General features: G+C 35.0%; 1 protein-coding gene and 2 pseudogenes across 4 annotated transcripts in view; 2 read left to right on the top strand and 1 right to left on the bottom strand.

Moving 5' to 3' along the window:
* LOC104613024 (putative disease resistance protein RGA3) overlaps positions 1-27105 on the bottom strand; it is a 97896-nt gene that overhangs the window by 49003 nt on the left and 21788 nt on the right. The gene's annotated exons all lie outside the window — the stretch shown is intronic.
* On the top strand, positions 881-4412 carry LOC148802781 (dicarboxylate transporter 1, chloroplastic pseudogene; annotated as a pseudogene).
* LOC104613023 (dicarboxylate transporter 1, chloroplastic pseudogene) lies at positions 25484-26474 on the top strand (annotated as a pseudogene).

Genomic DNA, 27105 nt, shown 5'->3' with positions numbered 1-27105 from the left:
CCAAGGACTGAAGTGATTGAATAAGTTCAAGGTTCAAACATTGTTGGTTGTTTCTCTAAAATGATAAAAGTGCAATGAAGGGAAACTGCAAGAGCATCGAACATCTCCTATTGGGATGAACTGGAGATCTTGATATCATACACATAGAACACTTCATTACTCCCACTTCACTTACAACATTAGCCAAGACTATAGACTCCAATTGCTTAGTTTGTCTACCAGTAATAAGCTCTAATAACATGAGGCCAAAGCTGTAGACATCAATTTGTCCAGTTGTTTTCTTATTGTATATCTGTTCTGCAATCAAATAATAGAAATTCTTTAAGAAATTTTCATTAACTAAACTAGCATCAAAAGTAACCATATACATTTAAAATGCATATATATGATATGTTATGTTTGTGCCTTGAATTCATTGTGGCGACCCACTTCATGAATCTGCTTCGAATTAATTTGAAAAAAACCCGAACACAAAATTTAATAGTGGTTTATGGTGGATGCGTAAGCCCGTTGCCCACCACAAATCACCATTGGGGGTGTGGGGGCACAGCCCCCGTGGCGGTATGGACCTAACCCATATTCATCTTGTATACAAAAGGCAGAGTCTTTAGTGATATTGGGTGTATTTTGGGGCTTAGGATTTTCTTTAAGAGCACAACTATATATTTCTTCTCCATTACCTACTACATAGTGGATTTATATTCCTCCTTCGCCCACAGACGTAGGCTATAAGCCGAACCATATAAATTTGTGTGTTCTCTGTGTTTGCTTTCTCTTTATCTTTATTTTATTTTCATTTGAGTGCCATTTCAAACTTGTTTTCTTGGGTTTCTTTGCAACAAACTGGTATCAGAGCCCTATTTTTCATTTGGCACTTATAATGTCATCAATGAAGCTTGATATTGAGAAGTTCCAAGGTAGCATTAGTTTCAGTATTTGTCTTTTAGGAATGGAGGATGATGCAGGTAAAGAATCAGGTTGTGTCTAGATTTCAGGTTCTAAAGGTTGACTCTCTAGGTTAGGTTGTATGTCATCTTGTAATGCAGTGGAAGGGTTAGTAAAAGGAATAGGATCGTTAGAAGGAATAGGATCTGGAGTGCAATTTTCAATATAAGAAATAGGATCATCAAATGGTAAAGGCAATGGAACATCAAGAGGTTTAGGATTAGAATCAGCAAATGGAAAAGTTGTTTCATGAAAAATTACATCTCTGGATGTAAAAATCTGATGAGTAGAAAGGTCATATAACTTGTAAGCCTTTGGTCCAGGTTCAAAGCCAATGAAAATGCATTTAAGGGCTCTTTAATCAAATGTTTCTTTGTGAGGTCTTGTATTGGTTGCAAAACACAAAGAACCAAAACATTTTAAATTGTCATAGTTTGGAAAGGTGTTATACAAAAGCTCATAAGGTGTTTTCCACTGCAAAACAGAAGAAGACAGCATATTCACTATATATGTAGCCATAAGCAAGGCATGACCCCAAAATTTTCTAGGTAGGTGTGCTTGATATAACAAGGATCTAGCAATTTGAAGGAGCTGTCTGTGTTTTCTCTCCACAACACCATTCTGTTGTGGAGTGTAAACACAACTTCTCTGGTGTAAGATGCCTAATTCACCAAGAAATGTTTGAAACTCATGATTTAAGAATTTTGAACCATTGTCTGACCTGAGAAATTTGACTCTTGTAGAAAATTGGTTTTCCACCATTCGAATGAACCTGGTAAGAATGGTAACTGTCTGGATTTATGTGCCATAAGAAAGTCCATGTGGCCCTTCTATAATCATCTACTATTGTGAGCATAAAGTGTGCTCCAGCAATAGATGGATGCTTATAAGGACCCCACAGATCAACATGCAAAAGATCAAAGATATGGGAAGTTTGAATGGAGCTAGTTGAAAAAGGAAGTCTGGTTTGTTTAGATTGAAGACAGATTTGACAAGATGGAAAAATATCTAATTTTGTTTGAGCCATGAAATGCAAATGTTTCAAAGTTTTAACAGAAGCATGACCTAATCTTTTATGCCAAAGGAATCAATACAAGGAGTATTCAGCTTTGGCACAGCATGTGCATTAGCTTTATTACAGAAATGAGTTGTTTCAATGGAAAAACTAGACTTATCAAGCACATACAAGGTTCCTATCAATCTGCCAACAGCTATCTTCTTCTCAGTCCTCAAGTCCTGCAGCAAGCAATGTGCAGGTAAAAGATAACTTTAATGTTAGAAGTTTTAGAAAGTTTACTTACTGACAGAAGGTTAAAAGTAAAACTAGGTAGGTACAAGGCATCTTTCAATGTTAAAGAAGAATGTAAATGGACGACTTGACTAGTGGACTTGCGTTATTTATTCATTTTTGGGGTGTTATTTATTATTATTATTTTATTTTTTTATTTTTTACCTTTTGTTGTCTGTGTGTGTTGATAAAAAAGAAGTTACTAAAATAAATTTTAATAATTTCCAGCTTACATTGATCTCCCTTTTCAGGTGGGGCTTTGGATATTTGGAGGAGTGCTGAATGTGGATGCTGTAACTGCTGCAATCCTTGGATTATCAATCCTCCTCATAACTGGGGTTGTCACATGGAAGGAATACTTGGAAGAAGCAGTTGCCTGGGACACCCTCACATGGTTTGCTGCACTCATTGTAATGGCAGGCTATCTCAACAAATATGGTCTAATATCTTGGTTCAGCCAGACTATTGTTAAGGTTTATTTTCCATCCTTACAAGGATAAGATGTTTGCTTGTTTTTTTTAATCACACCTGTACTTTGTGTTTTTATTGATAGATGTGGGATGTTAAATGTTAAGTAATTAGGTAAATGAGTTATGCTCGTCAATGTTCCGGTGCAATTATTCAACTTCCAAATAATGCAAATCTGTAGTTTTAAAAGGTGCTTGAGGCTTACACCTCAATGCCTAGAAGGGAGACATAATACCAAAGGCCTGTCTCATATAAGCTATATACCACACACCTTTAGTGAAACTCAATGTAGTTTTTCCTCAAACTTTTTTACACTGACACAATATGCCTATCATGGCATCTCTTATGGGATATAAATCTGTAATTCGGTTGGAAACTTGAAATGTAAATTAGTTTTGTCTAAGGGGGTGTTCTTTCTTTGGATTTTGAGAGGGGGGAAAGTTGGTCATTGGGATTTTGGTTCTCATTGACCAAGAATACCATGTTCATTTTTCAGATTAATGTGGGGACCAGGGAAAGTTTATTTTCCTGGGTATTACTTACTTTTCCACCTAGGAGGAAAGTTGCTAACACTTGAATCGGACAAAAATGCCCCTTTTAATAATGGATTTTTATGACTAAAATGGTAATTACCTTATTTACCTGAGAAATAAAAGAACATGGACAAATGCACTTACCCAGGTAAGTGTTTCCCAGGAAAAACTTACCCAGGTAATTGCATTTACCCGGGTAACTTACAAAAAACAAACGGGGCCTAAGAAAGAGTGTTGGAGTTATAGGAAACCAAGCTTAGTGGTTTTAAAATTATGTATCTCTCTTCTAACTGGTCTAGGATTCTAATAGGTGGTGTTTGGTAATATTTTAGATGAAAAAGTTTCTCATTCTTCTGTTCTCAGGAATCAGAGAACCAACGTTTTTTGTTTATTTCAAGGGATCAGCAAAATTGAGGAAATGTTTCTTTTGAAATGTTACTGGACCTTGCCATAGTGTCCATTGAAGCTACATCAATGCTTATAAAAGAAATGCATCCCGACCTTTTACTGTCCAAGATGTTGGACCCATATTTATCCATACTAAATACTTCTTTTCCAAGATTAAATAGGAGGAAAATGCACCTCTACCATAGGGCATTAAATTTTGGTCCTCAGTCTAGCTTTCATCTTTGGAGATAATTTTGCTTTGAAGAGGCATAGAGTTGCTGATTAGAAAAAATTTTACACACTGAGATAGTACATCTAATCAATTCTTCCCTTATTTTCAGAGTATTGTACACGGGCAAGCAATAACGACAGTTGCATGTGATATAGGATATATTTTGGATTAGCAATGTTTGTGATTTAGTTACTTTTATGTACTTAAACATGTAAATAAATCAACTTCTTTCTAACAGTTTGTAGGAGGACTCGGTCTGTCATGGCAGCTTTCGTTTGGCATTCTGGTTCTTCTCTACTTCTACTCTCACTACTTCTTTTCTAGTGGTGCTGCCCACATTGGAGCCATGTTCACAGCCTTCTTATCTGTGGCAAGTGCCCTGGGCACTCCACCACTCTTTGGGGCCATGGTGCTCTCATTCTTCTCCAACCTCATGGGTGGCCTCACTCACTATGGAATTGGCTCTGCCCCAGTTTGGAGGCGTCTGGCTTGGGGTTGGAGGCGTCTGGTGGAAGGCTATTGGCTTGTGGTAAAGGGGCTGATCAATGATATTTATTGATTCTTGTTCTTTCAGGCCCATTGCCTGAGAGGCTGGCTGGTTAGTTTTTAGTTCTAATTCTTTATTTTCAGGGATGTTTGGGTAACATGGGGTAGCCATATTAAGGTGGTTGTATATATAAAAGGTCTGCACTGAATAATGGCTAGAACTTGTACGTGAAATTTTCACTTGGGCTGGAAAATTGCCTGCCACAGATGAGAATGAGAAAGTAATTAGCTATTTATCTAGACACTTCATGACCCTTTTTACCTGTTTCTCGGAATGTGAAAGTTAATTGTGTTTTATGAGAAGGGATGGATGAATTCTATTCAGTGGAGATGATAGAATGCCTTTGTATAGCAAGCAATCAGGCCACCATTGTCCTCCCACCGTCCTCTCTCTCTCTCTCTCTCCATACAGAGGCGAAGGCACATTCATATACACTGCTATGCAACCTAAGATAGCACTCGTTCATTTTTCTATTCATTCACTAGTCTAGTACTCTATCTGGTGATCACAGGAATGCACAACATTTTCCTAGACTAGATGGTATTTTTCAACACATTTCTACATGCGAACCTTGGTTTTGCTTGAACTTGGTTTCATTAGATCCAAGGTCAGCTCATTAGGTAACCTTAATTATTATTTTTTTTAAGAAAAAAGATCAAAGGGTTACATTGTCAGCAAAAAACTATAGGTCTTAGGTCCTTTTGGTGGGGATCCAAGATGGTTTTCATCCTCAGTACTCTCACCACAGAACTCACATTTTGGGGCTTCGGTTTGTGCATATGCAGGGGTTATGTTAATCTTTTCTCTATCAAAATCGGAATGGGAATGGTTTATTCCCATAATCTGTTTGATTGAGATTAAAATAAAAATGAAAATTAGAATTAGTTGGAATGGAATTTCATTTCCAAGTGAGAGGGGGGAGAATAATCATTCCCTCAAATGTGAGAATACTATTCCATCACGAATTGGAATGGTCCGCCCAATAGTTGGAATCAAAATGACCTCTATTCCCGCGAAGCAGGACCCTAAGAATTTTAGTTGTAAGAAAAAGGGGAATTTGCCACAAACCACCCTGCCAAATTCATTGTCAAGAAAAATAATCATAACTTATTTGTAGGGGTGCTAACGGTTCGGTTAGGCTTATTTTTAAAACTGAAATGGGGTTATCGGTAACTGAAACCAAACCGAAGCCGATCAGTTAACCGGTTGACGGGTTTGGTTCGTCAGTTTTTTACTATTTGCAATATATATTATAAATAAACATATAAATATATAATGAAACAATAGAAATATATATAAAATATTATATTTTAAATAATAAATAGTATATTATATATTATAAATATATCTATATATTTATATAATGCATATTTATTAATTTATAATGTATAGAAAATATAAAATATATATATTAAAGTTACCATCTTTTTCAAAAAATAATATACATAAAAATACATAAAATATATATAAATATATATACCAGTCGGTTCGGTTAACTACCAGTTTTCTATTTTGGTTAATCGAAACCAAACCTGTACCTTTGGTTTTTTTAAAATACCGAATCGACCAGTTCAGTTACCAAATTTTTGGTTCAGTTTTTCAGTTTTTCTTGCTCACCCCTACTTATTTGATGTCAGACCGGTTGACTCTATTCTTGATATGCACACAATGAGGTTCCACAAGACCACAACCTTTTCCTTCTTGCCTTTGTTGGGGAGGCAGCGAGAAAGTAGATTTCAATGCAACTCCACAGTGAAGTCTAAGTGAGAATGCAACACCATAGTCAAAAAAACCACCCTAAACTGATCTAGTCAAAGTATGTGTTTGGTTTCGTTTATGTTTATTGAATAAATGTTTGTACTTTATTTGCTGGTAAAATAGAGAAATCCAATAATTACAACCATTTACAACAACTAGGCACCACTAGGCTCCACATCAGCGTAACAGTGAAAAAACGCCTAGCCGTTTGTGAAAGCTTTAAAAATAACTTCCACAAACAGCTGGCATGCACAAAAACCAAAGTTCACTTTTTTTCATTTTTGATACATGTAGAAGAGCAAAAGAGAGAAAATGCCGAAGTGGTGCCTATGTGGCACCACCAATAAGTGTTTATTGAATAAACGTAAACGGGACCAAACACCGTCAAAATCTACAACTTTTACCATCAAGCTGAGTTGAACCAAGATAAGTTGGTCCATTGCTCTGGGTTGGTTATTGAAACAAACTGACCAAACCAACTAAATTAAATTGTTTGTTAATAAAAGAAAAAAAAAAAAACATATCAACCACCTAGTTCCATAGAGATTCAATTTAGAAAAAATAATAGTGAAATAGTTTTGAGAGAGATTTAGTATATGTTTGGTTCCTTTGACATTTACAGAGAGAGGTCATTTATTACTTTAAACATTTATTTATACTATCTTAAAACGTTTTTTACTTTAAACATTTTTTGTTTTTTGGGCATCACTTTAAACGTTTTTTTGCTTTCCACCTCAGATTAACACTCATAAAAACATGTTGCATCAACATCTTGTTTTAAGAAATGACGGGGCATTAGGGGAAATGAAAATTTGATGCTTCCCCAAATACCCCATGCACAAAAATCAATGCATTTAAGTTTCTAGTGTTTATTGCATATGAAACCATTGTTTGGTTTCACCATTTATCAAATAAACACTAAAAAATTGAAATGCTTTGATTTTTGTGCATGGGGGCATTTGAGAAGACGTCAAATTTTGATTTCCCCTAACACCCTAGCATTTCTTGAATGAAGTGCTAATGTGGCATGCTTTTATGGGTGTTAATCTGAGGTAGACAACAAAAAATATTTAAAGTAATATGGAACCAAATAAAAAAGCAAGAAACATTTAAAGTAAGACAGTACAAATAAACATTTAAAGTAATAAATGGCCTCTCTTTAAACGCCAATGGAACCAAACATACACTTAATATTTTACCACATTGTGTATGCTTTGGACCATGGTCAGATCAGGTTGTATAGAATCACCCATGTTTATGGTTATGGCTAGTCTAGTTTCTAAATCATTTTTCTATTATATAAAGGACAACCATGAGCATGGTTGTATAGAAACACCCTCTTAGACCTAGACAAGCCATTCTCTTTTACTTTTCCTTGTTTTTAAACCACAGTCCTATTTTTTTTTTTTTTTTTTTTTTTTTGTAGTTGAATAATTTTCAAATTACAAAGAAGGGTCTATCTTTTCAGTATTCATAAAAACATGCACTTACACATAAAATGCTTACTACAACCAAAGTAATGGTGCTGGTACTAGCACACCCTATTTTAGATAACAAGGGAAAAGCCTTGTTTTCCTTTAGACTGCACTTGATACAAACGGGTCGTTCCCTAGAAAATGATATTCAATTGAAGAATGAATCAGATTAGGAATTTAGTCATGTTTCACTTGGAAAAATAAACCAAAATAGTTAAAAAAATACACCAGAATTCGTTTTTTTTTTTTGAAAAATTTATTTCCACTGTTATGTTTAGGATAAAATCAAGCACCATAAAATAACAAATTTCATAAAAGCTTTGGTCTACTTCATTTGGATGGGTTTTTGAGAACTGAAAAGGGTGAAAATCCTCAACTCCTCATCAGGGCATATTCCAATATTGATCCATCAATAGTCAAAAGGTACTCTTTGGAAAACATAAAAGACATTCTTATAAAGCAGCTTTCTATCATATGCACAAGGATATATTTTGCCTTTTTGTTGGTTGAGTCCCCTCTTTATCAATTGTATAATGTATGCCCAAATGGATGTAAAGATAACAAAAAAATATATATAGTAATGGGTGTGTCAAAAAAGCACCAGTGGACACTAGGAACATAGTCATATTGTAGTTGGTGGATAGATTTGATAAATACCCACTTCTCCCACTTGCTTGGCACAGTACATTGTTCCCATAAACAAACAGTGGTCTTTGCTTTTGGGCATTACATCAAACGGCATATAGATATAATCACAATAGTCATATCTTTCTTTTTTAATAAACGCTTAGATATAATATGAAGTGGTCTAGGTCCATGTCAAATTATTTCTTTCTCCTTCCTTTGCTTCTCAATTCCTTAAAAATTGTGGGTTTTTCTTTTTGAATTTATAGAGAAATAATAAAAAACTTTAAAAATTGGGCTATTTAAATTCAACCACAACCTTCAGTTTCCCTTTTATTAAGAGACCGAATCCAATCACTCCCATAGGCTATGTTTGGTTTGATAGAAAATAAGAAAGAAGCAAAAAGTTGAGGGTTCTTTAAGAACCTCCCCTCAATTTTCTATTTTTCTCTTATTTTTATCAAACCAAAACACAGCTTTATAGAATGTGGGAATTTTTTAACACCATTGCAAGCATCACATGGGTCTCTTGAAGTATATCCTTCCAAGAATCTTCTCTCATGTAAATTGCTCATGTTTGATTTAACTTTCTCAACAGGATAACTAGATAAGCACTTGCATAGAATTTGCCCTGGTGTAAAAGCATTGGAGTGCAAATAGGTTACTGTAAATTTTGGTTTACTTTTTGCTTCATTTTTTATTTTATCTTGTTTGTTTGTTAAAAGTAAAATGATGTGATTTCCACTATATAGGAGAGGGGGGGGGTTATTTTTTTGGGAGCAATTGAGGTAGGAAGCAAGATGATTCGATCCTTTATATGAGAAAGAATTGAGGTAGGAGGAAGGTGCTACAAATTTTGCATCAATTATTGGGCTGCAAAATTTGTACTGCCAGTAGGTGCAAATCTATACAACTTTAAAAAGCACGAATAGCCTCAAGAATATTTATGGAATTTTCTTACTACAAAATTGATCCCTCTATATTTAAATTTATTGATAAAAAATGAGGGCAAATAGGATAATCGGTTTTTTATATTAAATGAGTTGAAAAGAAGTAATTTTAAGATATTCAATGCATTCAATTCTCTTTCTTCTCATTATTAAATTCTATTATTAAATCTATACATAAAAAATTAATAATTCTAATAACATAAAATTCAAAAATAGATAAAATGGGCCAAAAGTAGATAAAATGCAAAAAATAAAAATAAAAATAAGTATCTTAAAAAGTAATTTGAAAACAAAAAAAATTTCTTCCCTCCTGGTGATGGGTAAGCAATTCAACCATTTGGGGTCAAATGGGTTAATAAATAATGCAATAATTAAATAATACAAAATTAAGATATAAAAAATATATAATACAAAAATAAGAATTGGGCATATCTCTAATATTGTATATTCATTATACTTAACGAAAATAAGTATGGAATGTAAAAAGTATTTTTATTAATAATAAAAATGGAAGACCAAATTTAAAATCAACCTAGAAATGAAATAATGCCATAGTTAAATAATAAAAATTTTAAAAATAGAAAATACAAAGAATCACAGAAATAAAAAAAGAAAATTTGGGTACATATCTAATGCTATATATTTATAAAAAAATAAAATATTTGTTACATTCATTATATTAAATAAAAATAAGTATTATACATAAGAAATAATTTTATAAATGATAGAAATGTAATAAAAAATTTTAATGTCAACCTAGTAATCAAATTATTTTCCTTGTAAGGTGGTGGGTTAGTGGTTTGGGTCAAATGGATTAATCGGTGATATGATAGTTAAATAATAAATCTTTAAAAAATAAAATAGTATAAGTAATCAAAATAATATATTAATTATATCAAAAAATTGTGATAAGTAAAAATTATTTATATAATGTAGATGAAATATATAATTTGACTCATCCAAAAGAAAAACTATTTTCTTAGCTAGATGGTAGGTCAATGATCTAACTCTTCAAAGAAACTCATGATGTCATAATTGAATAATAAATATTTAAAAGAAATAGAACACAAAAGAAATGAAAAAAGTACATAATTTTGTTGAAAACATTTGGGAATATCTCTAATGTTATATGTTCATCATATTAAATAAAATAATTGTTAAAATAAAAATTACTTTTATTTATGACAAAAATGGAATATGGAATTTAATAATAATAATAATAATAATAATTATAATTGAAATTTAAAATGTTCACGTGCAATGCACGTGCACATGCATTTACTACAAGCATTTAAGTTTATTTTTATTCATATTGTTACTTTTGTTAACTTCCAATTTCTATCTTAACTATGATATATCTAAAATTCAAGTAATTAATATGAAGAAAAAGTTCTCGGTGGTTAACTACTAGTGAGACAAAAGCACTAATTTTGTATTAGATAGGAGCACAAATTATTATTACGAACAAGCATATGTAAAACTGAACTGGGTGTAAAATTAATTTCTATTTCGAATTTGCACTACAAACAAATTGAGCCTTAATTAAAAGTTTAGAGGAAATAAATAAACAATAGAATAATTGATTTCTAAAAAGTAACAATTATCCTTGTGAGAGTCCAAGAATATTTCCTAGGGCCCATTTGGGAGGGCTTCAACATCATTGAGCTGCATTGACTTAACCATATATGAGAAGCTACAAAAAATAGCTTCATCGGAAAGTTGATTTCTCAGCTAATGTAAACCTATTTGGCTTTCTGGATTTTTCACCAAACACGGCTTCATGGATTTCCATGTGAGGTCTACCTTGCAATGCTAGAAGCCACTACGTGAAAGCCCTCCCAAATGGGTGCCAAGTCCATGCAAATTGCAAATTGATCTTTAAAATTTGGGTTTGACTATAATGCTGAAAAGATATGATACCAGAAAACCTTATAACCATTCAACCAACATCATAAAAGTGGTAATCAATCAGGTGAGTTTTCAAAAAATTTCACCAAGAGTTTGATTGGTCAAATCCTTTCTAGCATCAAACAGTTTCTCTTAAAATTTACAAGCAAAAGATTGGTCTTAAATCACATAACCCATTATCTGTTTGGGGCCATTAATAACTTGCCACCTATCCTGCTTTATTAGGATCCACCATTCAATAAGTCCTAGTTGAAGATTAATTGATTTCTAAAATCAGGTAAAATGTGTATATTTTTTTTGAAGGAAATATTTAGGGTAGATATGTGGAAACTTGTGCTATGAAAATCAAATAGTGACCATGAAATGAGAATCTGAGGTTTCTCTATACTCTATGATTCTCATAGGCTTGTATGACCCAATATTTAGACTTTGTTTTAACTCTTTGAAAACTTTGAAGATGATGCATTAATCAACGGTTATAAAGACATCTGATCATGTTATACCTTGTACACATCTCTAGTCAATATTATATATTTATCATATTAAATAAAAATAAATATGATAAACAAGAAATGCTTTTATTAACAATAAAAATGAAATACAAAATTTAAATCGACAGCACACCTATGCTTTGATTACTTATCTTTATTCTAATATGTTCTAATAAGGATATTAAAATTATAATTGTTATCTAAAATTGTCACGTATAACACATGTACTAGTGATCACTTTAAATAGTTTTTCTTTGGATTCAACATATCAATATATTTCAATATTTTAAACTATATATATATGTATATATATATACATATATATATAGGTAAAATCTATCTAATTACTAATCCTGACCTAAAACACATGTATCACGCAAGGTTGGTTCCACCTCACACCTAAAACTTATGAAGACTGTGTCTTCAGACCTAGCCAGCCCCAACTTTCAATTACAATTAAGGGCAGCCACCAATAGCTAGGGCTGAGGTTGGTTCCACCTCATACTGTTACAAACCATTTGGAGAGTTCAAATCAGCCCCCCCCCCCAAGATTTCCCCCCACAACGTCCCACAGCACATCCCTGCTGTGTATTGAGAACATTTCCCGATGATGATATCATCATTTCAGGGATTATCATTGGAAGATATTCCAAATACACGGCAGGGATGTGCTGTGGGATATTGTGGGGGGCAATTAATCTTGTGGGGGGCTGATTAGGTCTTCTATTTGGACCACTGAACTATTGCAAATCCCACGTTGATCATAATTGCTTGAGGACTAGTGGTTGCGAAGTGTTATTAGCCGTTCAACCCTTAAAAGAGAAATCAATTGAAGGTTGTGGCTGAGATGATAGTGGATTTTTTTTTTCCTTTCAAGGTTTTTTTTTTTCCTTCTTAGGTTTTATACAAGAGCAGAAGATTATATAGTTTTTGACCAATGACCACTTTGGTATAGGTTTTGTACAAGTTGTTTTTTTTTTCAAGGTTTTTAAACTGAATTAGACAACAAACCGATCAGGGGTCTGATTCCTGGGTTGAACGGTCCAACCATTCAAACTGATTGAACGACCCATTCTGACAAAAATATTAAAAAAAGGCCAAAACTGTTGAATGGTTTGAATGGCTTGAACGATTCGACTGTATAAGTCAGTGGTTTGTTGACCAAATCAATGGTTTTTGATAAAATAACGGTTTTGGACTAAAATGGAATCGATCACCTGAACAATTCCTGATGTTTCCAGTCCAACCATCTGGTTCGATTCGGTTTTGAAAACCATGTTTTTTCTTTAATAAACAACATACCATTGGTGTTGTATTCAAATTCTCCATAAAAGTCCAATGACTCCAATCTACAACACTAAGGTCTAGAAGCAAATAAAAAAGGAAGTGCTATCAACTGATAGTGATTAAATCTGTTCAAGGGACATTTTACACTGTTGATAAAATGTCCTTTTAACCTTCATTATTTTATATACTCCTTTAAATTTACCTTTCTAAACATAAATATAACAAAAATTTTAATCTGGACAATTATTAATCAGTTAACAAAAATTATATATATGATTTACTATATAATCAATCGGTTTGGGTCTTAATCAGTTCAGAACAGCAAGAACTGGTATGATCAGCCATCAGTTTTCATACAGAAAACTTTTTAATTACCCTTTCCACAATGGGGTTGATCAGCCATGAGGTTCTAACACATCCCAAAATTTCTGCAAAGGAATCTACTTCCCTATCCTCCATATTAATCCCTGCAATATAACTCTTTTCCATATTCACTTTTTAAGTTTGCAATCCTATTAATAATATATCAAAAATCCCAAATTGGTCACTCTCACCATCACATAATCTAAAGATATCTACAAACCTATCAACTAAGCTCGTATGATAGTTTGATTGTTTGGATTTGCCATGTATTGAGATCAAATCAACAACCCCCTTCCCAATCCCTCAAAAGAAAAGTATTTGTTTCAATTTGCATTGGAGACTGAAGAGCCAAGATGAATCAGATTGGAACCAGGACTAAGTTACAAATTAGGAAATCAAACTATTAAATGCCCAACTTTACCACTCCATAATATATGAGTTAACAATCTTCAAGACAGCAAAGAACCCAGGAACAATAAATAAATTACAGGCCTTCGCAGTTGTTTCAAGGACCTGGTGACCATCAACTCCAATAACCTGAACCCAGCCACACCCCTAGACGACATAGGTGACCCGAAATGCAGTCACAAGAGAAACAAGGGAACACATGGAACTCCCAAGTCCCATCCAACTGGACACAATCAGCACCAATTCCAACCTCTCCAACCAAAGGCAATTTTTTTGGTGTTCATTACAACTTAGTTCATTATTCTTGACTTCAACATCCATAGGTTAAAGGGGTCAAATTTGAATCGAATCAAGCAATATCCAAATTCGATTTGATATCTAACAGATATTGAAAATTAATATTCAAATTTGATTAAATATTTGAATATTCGAATTCAAATTCGAATATGATCGATAGGTAATTAATAAAATGAATAATGCCTTATATAAAATATTTAAATATTTTATATATTATATATAAGAATTAAATAACTGGTTGAATTCTAATATCTATCGAATTGAATCGGGTCATATCTGAATTCGATTTGATTATGTTAAATCTCAAATTTGAAATCGGATTTTTAAATACCATTGACACCAATGTCCTCTGCATTGTACCACTAGTTAACAACACCGAAAGGGAGCGAAGTACCAGTGCATCACCTTTTTTTATCAAGATCATCTTCTCCTTTTCTTCTCCTTCTCTGCTTCAGGAAGAAGAACAACAGCCCTTCCAATCCCTGAACATAAACAAATAAGATGAAACCAATATATTACAAAAGATGAATAAAAAATCTAGGAGGTTAAGAACTTGATATACCAAACTTGAAGAACACAAGCAATTAACCTTGGCAGAATAAGAATAACAACAACAAGACCATTCTTCTCAAACACAATAGAGTCATAGATCTTAACTTTCTTCCTACAAGTTATAGTCACAAGTAATCATATAAAGCATGTAACAACATAAGCAATGGGCTAGTAACTAGTGTTTAGTTAACCAACAAACTAATAATTAACTGGATTAAATGAATAATAAAATGAACAATAAAATGCATACCAATCCTTCAAACAAAGGTTTTAGTAAACACATATTAGGTCATTGAGCCTTTGGTGTTCTAACCTATTCCTTCTCTTTTTATGTATCTGTTAAAAAACTCTCCAATCACGTAGACATCCAAATAAACTAAAAGTTTGACTAAGAATCCGTACTGCAATTTTTTTAAGAAGTAGAGTACCACAACCAAACCTCATCGACCCATCACCTTTAAGCAACAAAATAAAAATCAATTAATTTAACTAATAAAAATAAGAAACCAAATAGAAGCAATGATCATGTCAAAAGAATCAGTAATTATTACCTGGGGTCATTGACTTAATTGAATTTATTACACATTTCCTCCCAAAACCAAAATCACTAGTAGCAGTCTCAAAAATGGAAAGCTCTTTGTTGAGTTGTATATATGTATTATCCATTTTTGGACACAACCTATCAAGAACATCAATGACACCTGACATAATGCTTGCAGCTTTGATATGTCACCTTGACCTTGAATCATATTGAAAGGTTAGGTTAAAATAATAACCCGTAGCATGAACCTTATGTCCCATTTTCTTGTGGTTGAAAGTATTTAATTGCTTCCTTTACCTTCAACATAGGTTGATGTATATAACCCATTGCTGGCCTTTTATTACAATTTGCAATTTGTAATGCATTGATTATTGGTGATGTAAAGCCTACAATGGTTTCACATGATTTCCAAAACATAGGGTCTAACACTATGTTCATGACTTCCTCCCTCTTGGCATCTCTTTTATATTTAGATTCCTTGTTGTAAAACAAGTAGTTGCAGGGTGTACTATCTTTGTCCAACTAGGTTGCTTCCTTAACATAGAGAAGGCAAAAATGTTATTATATACAAATTTTGTTATCTGAAATGGGGTTTCCATTTTTGTTAATTATTACACGGTATGGTGTATACACTACTTGTCATATAAAATGATCTTGAACCATCTTCCTTTGGAAACCATGTAACATTAAAAGAATGAAAAAAGAAAGAAAATGGCATGGCTTAGTAATCACTTGTAAGAACACACTACAAGTAAACGAGAAAACAATAGGTACTCGCCGTTGATTAAGAAGAGCCTGAGAGCTTCGTTGTTGTTAAGCCCACATTAGTCTCTTCAAAACCCAAGACAAAATGAATGTAGAAGTTCAAAAATTGGGCATGCCTAGTGGGGTGCTGATGTGAACTCGAAAGTCATTGGGTTGGATTCAAAACCCAAGACAAAAATATGTAACCGACGGTGTGGCATGCCTATGAGTGTTTTTGTTGAATTCGGATCTACTCCTCACACAACACATTTCACACAGACCTCACCGCCCTATCCCATCATGTATTGGGAAGATCTCCCATCCTTTGTGTTTTTATCAAGGAAGATGTTCCCAATACACAATGACATGGGGCTGGGAGGTCTGCGTGAGGTGCGCTTTGTGAGGAGCAGACCTCGATTCACTTTTGCTTAGGAGATGCTGGCTCGTGTTAGGGAATTTGCCGCCTAGGGCTAGGGGGTGATCGTAGGCTGGTCAAACCCATGCTTTGCACTTGTGATAGGGGCTATGACCTAGGGGTGCTAGTTGGACTAGATTTAATCCAATCCAATGTAAATCCATTACAAATGGACCAGGTCTATTCCAATCCAATGAATCTTTTCTATCATTATAAATGGTAACAGATTTTTTTTTTTATTTATTGTTACTATTTCTCTTATTTTCTATCAAACCAAATATGGATTGTGGTTTCTTGTTTTATGTATTTCTTACAACTACCTAGCCTTCTACCTAGCTATTTTTTTTTTCAATTTATAGGATTTTCTAGTAGAAAGAAACATGGTTGTGGTTCAGTGCAAATCTAGTCTTTTTAGTCCCATAAATATACTTAGGGGCAATTTTAGTTATTTGCTGCCAAAGATAGTGGGGATGAAACATTTAGGGTTGTAAACAAATTGAATTGAAATTCAACTCTCAAATCCCATATAGTAAAGTTCAACTGTGGTAGAATTCACCGTTCAATTGTGTAGAAAAACCCCCAACTTTTTTGCTACCTCAAGTAAGCTCAATGATCATAAGCTAGACAATTTGTGGCATAGTGACCATCTCTTATTTGAGATCCACTTTTTTGTTGAAATTACGACATAAATATTTTGGGATATCTTGGCTTGCATTGTTTGTCATCGGATATCTTAAATTGATGCATGCAGTGACACAACCAAGTTCACCTCTACTTGACGCATAGAGTATACATAATTAATCTATCACAACTATCATACTATCACAAGTAAAGATTCAAAAGAACAAAATGGTCATCCCATTTAGCAAAGATAATGATCTTAGGTAAGGGTGAATTAGTCAATTAGCTAAACCATAAGTGTAGTTTAAGAAATTTTCCTTATATTTTACCATCCATTTGATAGTTAGGGTTAAAAAGTGGAGGTTATGATTCTAACTTTATCTTGGTGTTGTGATTTGAGAGTCTTCAATGACTGATGGTTGCAACAACATCGGTGGTTGCAGCGATGGCCCAACCAGAGTGTTGAGTTGTCAATTTGGAGGAATAGGGAAGAAGAGGAAACAACAAAAGGGGGGGGGAGGGTTGGATTTTAATCTCTAATGAGAATAAATCCAATGGGCTTGATTGGTTAATTACATGAGAAATTACACTTACACACTTGTTTTAGAAAACAACTCTTCTCTTACAAAAATCAGTTTTGAACTTATCCCACATTAGAAAATTACAAGTTTTGTTTTGAGTTTTTTAATAGGACCTGATTTACTCTCCTTAGAAATAGTAGAGGAGAGTATGGAGGCTTGTTACCGCACAACGCGCGCATGTGTATGCGGCGCAATGAGGTGCTTTAGATATCCCAACAGAGAGTCCATGTAGATAATGTTAGAGTTCTAACATGTTCTTTGTGGAACATTTTCTTTGCGCAATTGTCATTGGTGAACAATGGAACAAAGGAGAGCTGAAAGCGGAGTAAGAGGGGTGAGAACGAGAGAAAGAAAGGGAGGAGAGTGCATCAAATACAAACAAAATAGATTAGGCCTAGGTGGGTATTCAAATTTTAACAATTAATAATTTATTCATTTGATTAGAAACTTTCATTAAATATTAACTCCACATTGCTTTATAGTTTAAACTATACTTGTTTTTAGTTTTATATTTGTCCTTATGTTTCTCACATTCTCTCCCCATGGAACATTGTTGGCTTTCGAATATACAAAGCACCAAATCGAGCAAGCAACATTGCTAAAAACTCGTTCAGCCCCATTCGTATATATATATATATATATATATATATATATATATATATATATATATATATATATATATATATTTGTAAAATCCATCCTAAGAAAGGTGAGAGATGTCAAGATCTAACAACAAGGGATTGACAATGTAACACCTTAAGGTTGAAGGATTCTGGATATTCTTACCATCAACCGCTGTGAGCTTCATTCCTTCTTTTCTTCATTGAACTTATCCTTCCCACCATCCATTTCTCTCTCCTTCAAGGTCAACACTAGTAGGTGGCATCAACTTCATTAGAATCATTACAAACACCCATTCAATCATGAAAACAAGAAACAAGAGAGACCCATATCAAGCAGGATGAAGTGAACTAATTGCTCTACTCACATTAGTGTTTGATCTATAAAGGCATTCCATGATTACTTTTGATCACCATTTTGTGTCATCGGACTCAATTTGTTGCTACCAATTATCTTCTATTCTATGGTTCATTGTTGCATCTATATCTGGTTCCTTCTTCGAACTTCACCTAACAAGGCTCTAGCTCTAAATCCCACATTTCTCCAATAATCTTCAGATCTTAATGCACATCTCATACCACTTCCAACCATTCATTTCTTCTGTTGTTTGTCTTTTCTCTACAACTACAAATTGAATTGGTTTAAACATATAAGCTTGAATAATCTACTGCTCTTCTTCCATTTGGGCCCATTTATAATTTATCCCATTGAGGCCTCTTAATTTTGACCTATAGAGATAGAGGCCATGCTTATTACGACAATGTGGCCCATGGACACCCATTTCAGCTTAATAAAACACAAAAATGGAAGTCCATTAAGGCATTGTTTGTTTTTGGCCCATAGTGGCCCATCTTTGTTAAGCCTATTAAGGCACTTTGTTGCTCACAGTGACCCATTTCACTATAAAAGAAAGGGAAAGCCCATTGAGGTGATTTTTGGCCCATATTGGCCTATCTTCGATTTCACCCATGGTCTTTATTGGCCATTCGGTTATTTTCATATTAGCCCCATGTGGCCCATTCTTGTATTGGTTCAATAAGCCAACCTATAGTGGCATTTTTGGTTGCCCCATGAGGTCTATTATTGGTCCCGATTTTGGCTCATTCTTAGTTAAGCCCATGTTGGCCACCAACAACATTCGTCATCAAAACATGGAATCTCTCCTTTTGTAGGAGAAACAAGATCCTTGCCACATCATTATCATAGCAGATTTTGAGCATTGGCCAAGTCATCATCACAATAGAATTGGAGCATTTTGGATACATCATGAAATTGCAACGCTCTCTTTTTTATCAAATACATGAAGATCTTTGATCCCCAAGTGTTTAAGGGGGCGTATTAGGGAATGAAATAAGATTGAGTGGTTGAATTGTTTAGATAAGATAAAGATGAGAGGAAATGGTTTAGATAACAGTTAACGTACAATGTTTTGAGTTGGAATAGCATCCAATCGCATGTTGGGAATATTTGCTCACATATCATGGGGAGATGTTCCCAATGCATGGCGGGATTCCAGTGTATAGAGTTTTTGCTTAAAAGAATTCCCCGTCTCATTTATACTATGCCAATATTCAATAAATTATTACATACTCCTTTTCAAGCTATGTTGATATTTGTTCTCTTGTTATATCTCCCTTGCATCAAATATCAAATACTTGACAAAATCTATAGTGCATTTGCTGCATGGTGCAAGGTTCATGACTTATTAAACATCAAACTATACATTGTTAAGGCTGAGAATACACTTTGTGAAGTGTGAAACAATGAAAAGTAAGGTGTATTTAACATGATTAATTGAGATCTAGATTTAATGCAAAACTAATATCAATGAATACACCATAGTTTAACTCTAAATATTCTGAAGAGAGAATAAGAGAATCAACGGATTTGTCCTCAATTTGCTAAGTTAAACATCTATAACTTACAATTGGATGTAATAGGGTTGGCAAGAGGGGAGGTGAGGGGACCTGAACATCCTTCCCTCTCATTTCACATGCATGTAGTTGTTTATTTTCAAATTAAATTATTAAGGGTTCAACTATGATATGGAAAAGATATGATATCCGAAAAACAATTGACCAATAAATTGGAATCATAAGCGCGGTGCGAATAAGGTATTATTTATTAAAATTCATGGGTGGGTTTTGATTGCTCAAAACTCTTTCCATATCATATCTTTTCTGCATCATAGATTTTCCCAATTATTAAAGATATATGAAGTCAAATTAAAAATCTTTCTAGGTGTTAATTTTCTTTCATAAATGTTAGAAGGGTTAGAATCCATCTTATGGATGGCTAAACCATGTTAGATGACTGAGCAAAATTTTAAAAAATTTTTAACCCTTTTGGGAACTAATTTCCCGATGTTTTGAAAAATTGCAATTTTCTGGATCGATCATTTACTAAATCAGACCAGATTTGGAACCTTAATCCCAAGGTGAAAGTTCACTCCCAAATCGGTCTTAAAACTAGTCTCAATTGAAGATGGCATAGTGTATAGTGAAGTCGGTTTAGAAACATTATTTTTTTCTAAAATAGATATCCAACTTGCTTAAATCGAATGGGGTAAGTGAGCCTAATCTTCCTCAACGTTTTTTTTTTCAAAAACTAGAAGAAAATTTGATAAAAAATCAGTTCTTGAAAGCCTAGGTCAAATTAGGGTTTCTTGGAAGACAAGAGAGAAGAAGAAAGAGCAAAAATATGAATACTCCTAACCTAATTCACCCTCTTCTCTTTTATTTCTTTATGAAGCACTTTCCTAATCTAATTAGGAGATTATCCAAATTTAATTTAGATCTAGACTTTATTAAGAGATAAGCCTTATCCTCTTAAGAGGATAGGTACTCCATACCTAATACCAAATCCAGATTAGACCTAAAGCACATTGTCTTGTGACAACAAAATTAATCTTATTAATTTTGGGCCTTAGGCCCATTTACTTCAAAGGCTAACGACCCAAGGTATTGCATGGCCACTTTAGGCTTGATATTGTATGGCATGGGACTCCACAATAATCTCAAACAAGCCCATATGGGTTCATCTTAACATCTGAAAGAGGTGATACCGAATTCACTACTCAAGGCAATGAACCCTTAACCCAGTCAACAATGGTCCACTTTGTGCCCAACATTTACACCTAAATGATCATTGAATTCAACCATCCTATGAAGACCCAAGGATAATGGACTCATATAAGACAAATCACATCAAGTAATTAATCCTGTAATGGTTTCTTACACTTAAGTTCTTGACCTATAATGATTAAAACACTACCCGATAGGGAAGGACCTCTCCCCTGGTTGCAAGGTGCAGTGCCACACTCTCTACTTAGATGAATCCTAGAATTAAAACTTTTGCAAACATTTTTCATAAAATAGTAGTATATACCATACACACATAACCGCACTCATTTTGCAAAACCAGATTTCAAACATAAGTGAAATCCACTGTCGGCAGTTTAGGTTTCCATCAGAGAGAGTGATTCTTAGGTTGTCCCAACATACCCAAGTATTTGACCCTTAATGGATCTAACTGTTTGGCATTATCAAAAATAGCTCACTCCAACACCTATTGTAGTACCATAATCAAGCCTGGGGTTATATATAGCTTTCCAGTTTTGCCCATCTATCTCCAAGGTTTAGGGTATAACTGAAAAATTGGTCCGGGTTCAATGCTTTTGATAAATACTCAATAGTTGTGCTTGGGATCTAACCTTAACAACTGAGACAAGCTACTCTAATTCCTTGGCAACACACTAGTGTCAACCTTGTTAAAATAAACTCCTTAAGTCTATCCAATGGATGAGAATATTCTAAACTAACATGAGTCTCTTAAATGTCCAGTTTAAGGGGTAATACACAAAAACATACCAATATCAACACGTAACAACAATGTACTTTATCCATTTACAAATAAATGTTTATCTACATCTTTCTGATTGGAGCTAAGGGCATACATTGTCTAACAATAAAATCCATTACTACTCTAATAACAACCTTTTATATCTTAATTATTTCTAATAATTATAAATATCTCTCTCTTTCCTCTTAAATGTCTCTTAATCCATTTTGGTTCTCTATAATAAAGTTGGAGTATAAATTTAATGTATTTGGGTCAGGTTAAGGGACAAATCTTCTTGTGATTCTAATGAATTTTGCACCATTGCTTGTATTGCTATAAATCATCATGGTTAGCTCCTTGACTTGAAAGTATGTGCTTTAGAGAGTACTAGAATCAATCTTGCTAAAGTGTGGGTTGCATGGGAAGCCCATAATATTGCACTCAACTTCTAGGAATCAACCAATCTTCATCAAGGTATATTCAAAGTTAGTCATTGACCGTTTAAGGAAGTAGGTGGATCAGCCATGGAAACTGAATACTGTGATCAATGAGTGCCTATTCCTTAGTATTCTTTTGGATCGTGGCTATTCTTAGTGCCAAAACTTAAGGCTCAATTTGAAAAGAGTACATATAAAAATGTGTACAATATAAAACCTTGTATACAATATTTCTAAACCTTGTATTTGCATTGTATACATCTATATTTGTACTACTATGGGGTTGGTGACAATTACCTCCTAAACTTTTACTTTGCAACAAATACCAGCTAATTGTTATGTTAGATGATAAATGTGTTAAATTACCAAAATATCCACATGAACTTTTCTTATTAAGTTCCTTGCCTTTTTCTATTAAACCCCAATTAACCCAAAAATAACCCTTTTCCTTCAAAAGAAACCAACTAAAACAACAAGAGCCATTTTATTGGCATAGACAAACAAGTTTCTTTAAATTCTTGTTGTATTCCACTAACATGAATATCTTTCTTCATTTTAAAATATACAATTTCTCCACTCCTTTCTCCAATAAATCAAGAAAAACCAAATGGAACATTCAATTTATATTTATAGAAAGAAACCTTTATCATTTCATCTAAACACTGAATCCAGGCAAAATTTTACAAAGATCTATTGGAGCAACCAAGAGACTTCCATATTATATTTAGAAAACTAAATGAATCATAAAATTGTTCAAATAAATGAGAAAATAATAGTTTGGGGATTTAAAAAAATGTAAACATTTGAATTAAAATCTTTTTTATAGCAAAGTAAAAGCTTATGTTCATTACTGCAAATGAAAATCCAGGGAAGTAATTGCCACTGACCTAATAGTACAGGGGGTCCTTATAATTTATCCTTCTTTTTAACTCCATGCATCGGTTTACTTGCTAGTTAATAACAATTAACAAATGTAAAACAAACCAAACGAATGGCCTACTCTTGCCACCTGAAAGAAGCTAAGGAGAGCATGGCTTACTCTTGCCATAGTCTCAAATCTTCATTGCTGGAGTCTCCTCGTCCTTATGCTGTCTTTGGGATGAAAAAAGCTTCGTTTTTCAGACATTGAAGGCATTCCTGTTATCAGCAAAAGCTAACGTGAGCCATGAGCGCCTTACCAAATTTTTGGTTGAGATTTTGATAGTTAATGCGCATGTTAGTGGATGGTTCTATATAATATAAGGAATAAATCTCTTAAACTATCCTTACTCTAGTATCCTTAGCTATTGTCTTGCCGTACTTTAAAATTTTTGACAATTGATTAGTTCTACCCTACGGTCGTTCATATCTATGCTTCTTTCAAATTCATACACAGGTGATTCATAAATTTTTTCAAAATCCAATTTTACCCTTATTCCCTCTCCCTTCTTAAAGACCATCCCTCTCCCTGTGGTCCCAAAAGGCATCGAAAAATCACGATGGAAAGATCAGAATTATAACACTTACCGTTTATAATAAAGCCTCCATAACCACCGACGGCTCTCTGGAAATTGAACGAAGGGAAGTAGAAAAAACTCCCAATCTAATCCTTGACGTGAAACTGGTAAATCCAGTTTTAATCCATAGGGATAGGACAATTTGTTCCCAGAACACCATCATGCCAAGAATTACGACGTTGCTAAACATCGTCCCTATCAAAAGCCAACCCAAGAACAAATCTTCTTCTTCGTCTTCACCCCATCGATCTCACCTCTAAGAGCTTCTTCCTCATCTTTGGCAGTGGTGGGACAGGATAGAATAATGGTAGAGAACAAGCTACGATCGCCCTTTCCAGTCCAGTCTAGGTGGAGCTCCGCCGTTGTGTTTAGATTTGCCACTGCAAGTGACGACGATTGAAACAGGGGAAGGTATATAGGTGGTGGCACAACTCCTCCCCGTTTTTGTGATGCATTCGTCATTTATAGTCTATGCCGTTGTTCTTCTCTCATGTCTGTGCATGAATACGATATTGCATCTCAGAGATGTCACCACAGCCACCGTTGCCGTTGCCGCTGCCACTGCCGGTACCAGCACCGGTCTCGGTGGAAGTGAAACAGACCTGCTGGCCTTGCTAGCCTTCGATTGCCTCCCCTGTCGGTGAAACTGGTAGCCTCCGGGAAAGAAGGCATCACCGGTGCAAGCCTCTGGGGAAGAATTGGCTTCCCATTCGCTGCCATTCCTTGATATTTTGCACCATTGAAGAGGAAGAAGAGTCCCAATTTTCGTCAAGACCTTGCTCCATTTTCTTCTCAAGCATCTCAACACCACATTTGTTGATTCCTTTATAGGCAGATTATTGCAGACGGCAGAGGCTGGAGGCGCAACGATCTCTTCACAGGCAGATTTAGCAATGACGGAAATATCTCTACCAGCTGTGGGCTAGCACCGCATTGGCGGATAGCGTCATTCCAGCGGAGATCAGCTTGGATTTGGGAGGAGAATATCCATTTGTGGAATTGACAGAGGTACAGTAAGAAGATTCTTGCCCAAAGACTGTGATGTTTCAGGAGAACTGATTCAATGAAGGCCTTAGAACTGGTTCTGAGAGGATGAACTCTAGTTGCAACTCGTTGAGAGGAACTTGAAATCCAGAGGGAGGGTTTTCTACCTGAGTAGCACGGATCATCGTTGTTTGAATCGTCATCATCCTTCGAAACGTTATCATCATTGAAATAGGATTCATCCCTTTGCCTTCTCGATGGTGGAGGATGCGAGTGTCTCTTCCTTCCTGGTATTTGCAGACCAGCAGCCAACGCTGATGGTAATTCTCTGTTCACCATCGAGAAGACAATGAACAAAAATAAAGATGGATGAAGGATGAGCAGAGGAAGAAGGAGAAAGATAAGAAGAGGATGAAATTTGAGGATAGTTTAAGAGATTTACTGTAATATAAATCCAAAAAACAGGCATGAGACATGGTGGTTGGTGGCCCTGACCCGACGGATTTTACGAGAAATAAAATTTATAAAATCAGAATATTCTTAATACAGCATGGCCGCACGATCAGGACCTGACAATCAACAAAAGTTATATTTCAATCTTCCTATATAACTACTATTCGAATCTCCGTCTCCCCTCTCTCTCTCTGCTTGATGTTTCTGTGACCCGTGAAGCTCTGAGTTGTGCCATAAATGGTGTCCCTCGCACTTACATCTTCGTGCAACTTAGGGTTTCGCTCTATTCCACTATGCAGATCTCGCTCTGCAAAGTCTCCACCTTTAAATCTCAAATCCCAGTTTCACTCTCATCAAAATCGAATCTCCTCATGTCCGAATCCGTTAAGTAAGCAATTATTAGGAGCTTTGCCTTCGAACATCTTTCTGAAACTTCAGAATTGTTCTCTGTCGCTCTCGAATCGGAAATTCACTGTTCGAGCTTCAGCTGCTTCTGCTGCTCCAGTAGCACCTGCTTCTGAGCCATGGCATGGAGCAGCATTGAAGCCATTAATGGCTTCGATTGCAACAGGAATCATTCACTGGTTTGTCCCGGTACCGAACGGTGTGGCGAAGAACGCTTGTCAATTGCTTGCTATCTTCCTTGCCACTATAGTCGGGATCATCACGCAACCTCTGCCTCTCGGGGCTGTTGCTTTGATGGGATTGGGAGCCTCCGTGCTCACAAAAACCCTAACTTTCGCCGCTGCATTCTCCGCCTTTGGCGATCCTATCCCATGGCTTATTGCTCTCGCTTTCTTCTTCGCTCGGGGGTTTTATAAAGACTGGACTTGGTAACCGTATTGCTTACCAATTTGTGTCTCTGTTCGGTAGCTCGTCTTTAGGCTTAGGTTACAGCTTGGTGTTCAGCGAGGCGCTCCTTGCACCTGCCATTCCCTCCGTCTCCGCCAGAGCAGGCGGAATTTTCCTCCCATTGGTTAAGTCCCTTTGTGTTGCCTGTGGCAGTAATGCCGGCGATGGGACTGAAAACCGATTGGGAGCTTGGTTGATGCTCACTTGCTTTCAGACTTCCGTAGTCTCATCTTCAATGTTCCTGACCGCTATGGCAGCAAATCCATTGAGTGCAAATCTCACCTATAATACGATAAAGCAGAGCATTGGGTGGACTGATTTGGCCAAGGCTGCAATTGTTCCTGGTTTGATTTCGTTGCTTGTTGTCCCAAACTGAGCAGGGAGCTATGGAATTGAATTGCATAGATGTTTTAACTGGTCAGTATATTCAAATGTATTTGTGGCTTATGCCTTGAGGTTTGCCTTGACATCTCACAGAAGAAGGCTTTGAAGTCAAGCATTTGAGGCTAATGCCTCAATGCATATTTTTTGTGTATGCCTGACACCTCTGTTTTTTTCTTTGCCACCATTGTATGCCTAACACTATTTTTTATAAGTAAACTAACCACTAACTAACAAAAGGAAATAAAAGGTTCAATACAAGCAGGAGGGCTGCTCCAACAAACAGAGTCTAACTCTAAACTTTTTGCCAATTGAGCTAATTCATGCAGCCCTGTTAGAAGACCCAGGCAAATACAGTCAATAAAAGTCAAATTACAAACATCCCAAGAAAGGGAAGGAGAACCAGTTCCCAATTCTTTTCCTTAGCCAAAACCAGAGCTGACTGAAATGCAAAAAGTTCTGCTACTACTGCTTTCCTGAAAAGATTTCTTTTTTTAGCTAAGTTGGACACTGTATGTCTAAAAGCCTTGCACCATACCTTGGCTTTTTAGAAGTATTGTGTTGAACCATACTTATTTTACTTCCTCTTTATCTTTTTTCAATTATATACATACATGCATACATGC

This window comes from Nelumbo nucifera, chromosome 2 (genome assembly GCF_055504915.1).
Source record: "Nelumbo nucifera cultivar China Antique chromosome 2, China Antique-T2T, whole genome shotgun sequence".
Lineage (NCBI taxonomy): Eukaryota > Viridiplantae > Streptophyta > Magnoliopsida > Proteales > Nelumbonaceae > Nelumbo > Nelumbo nucifera.
This window is presented reverse-complemented; position numbering and strand designations above follow the sequence as displayed.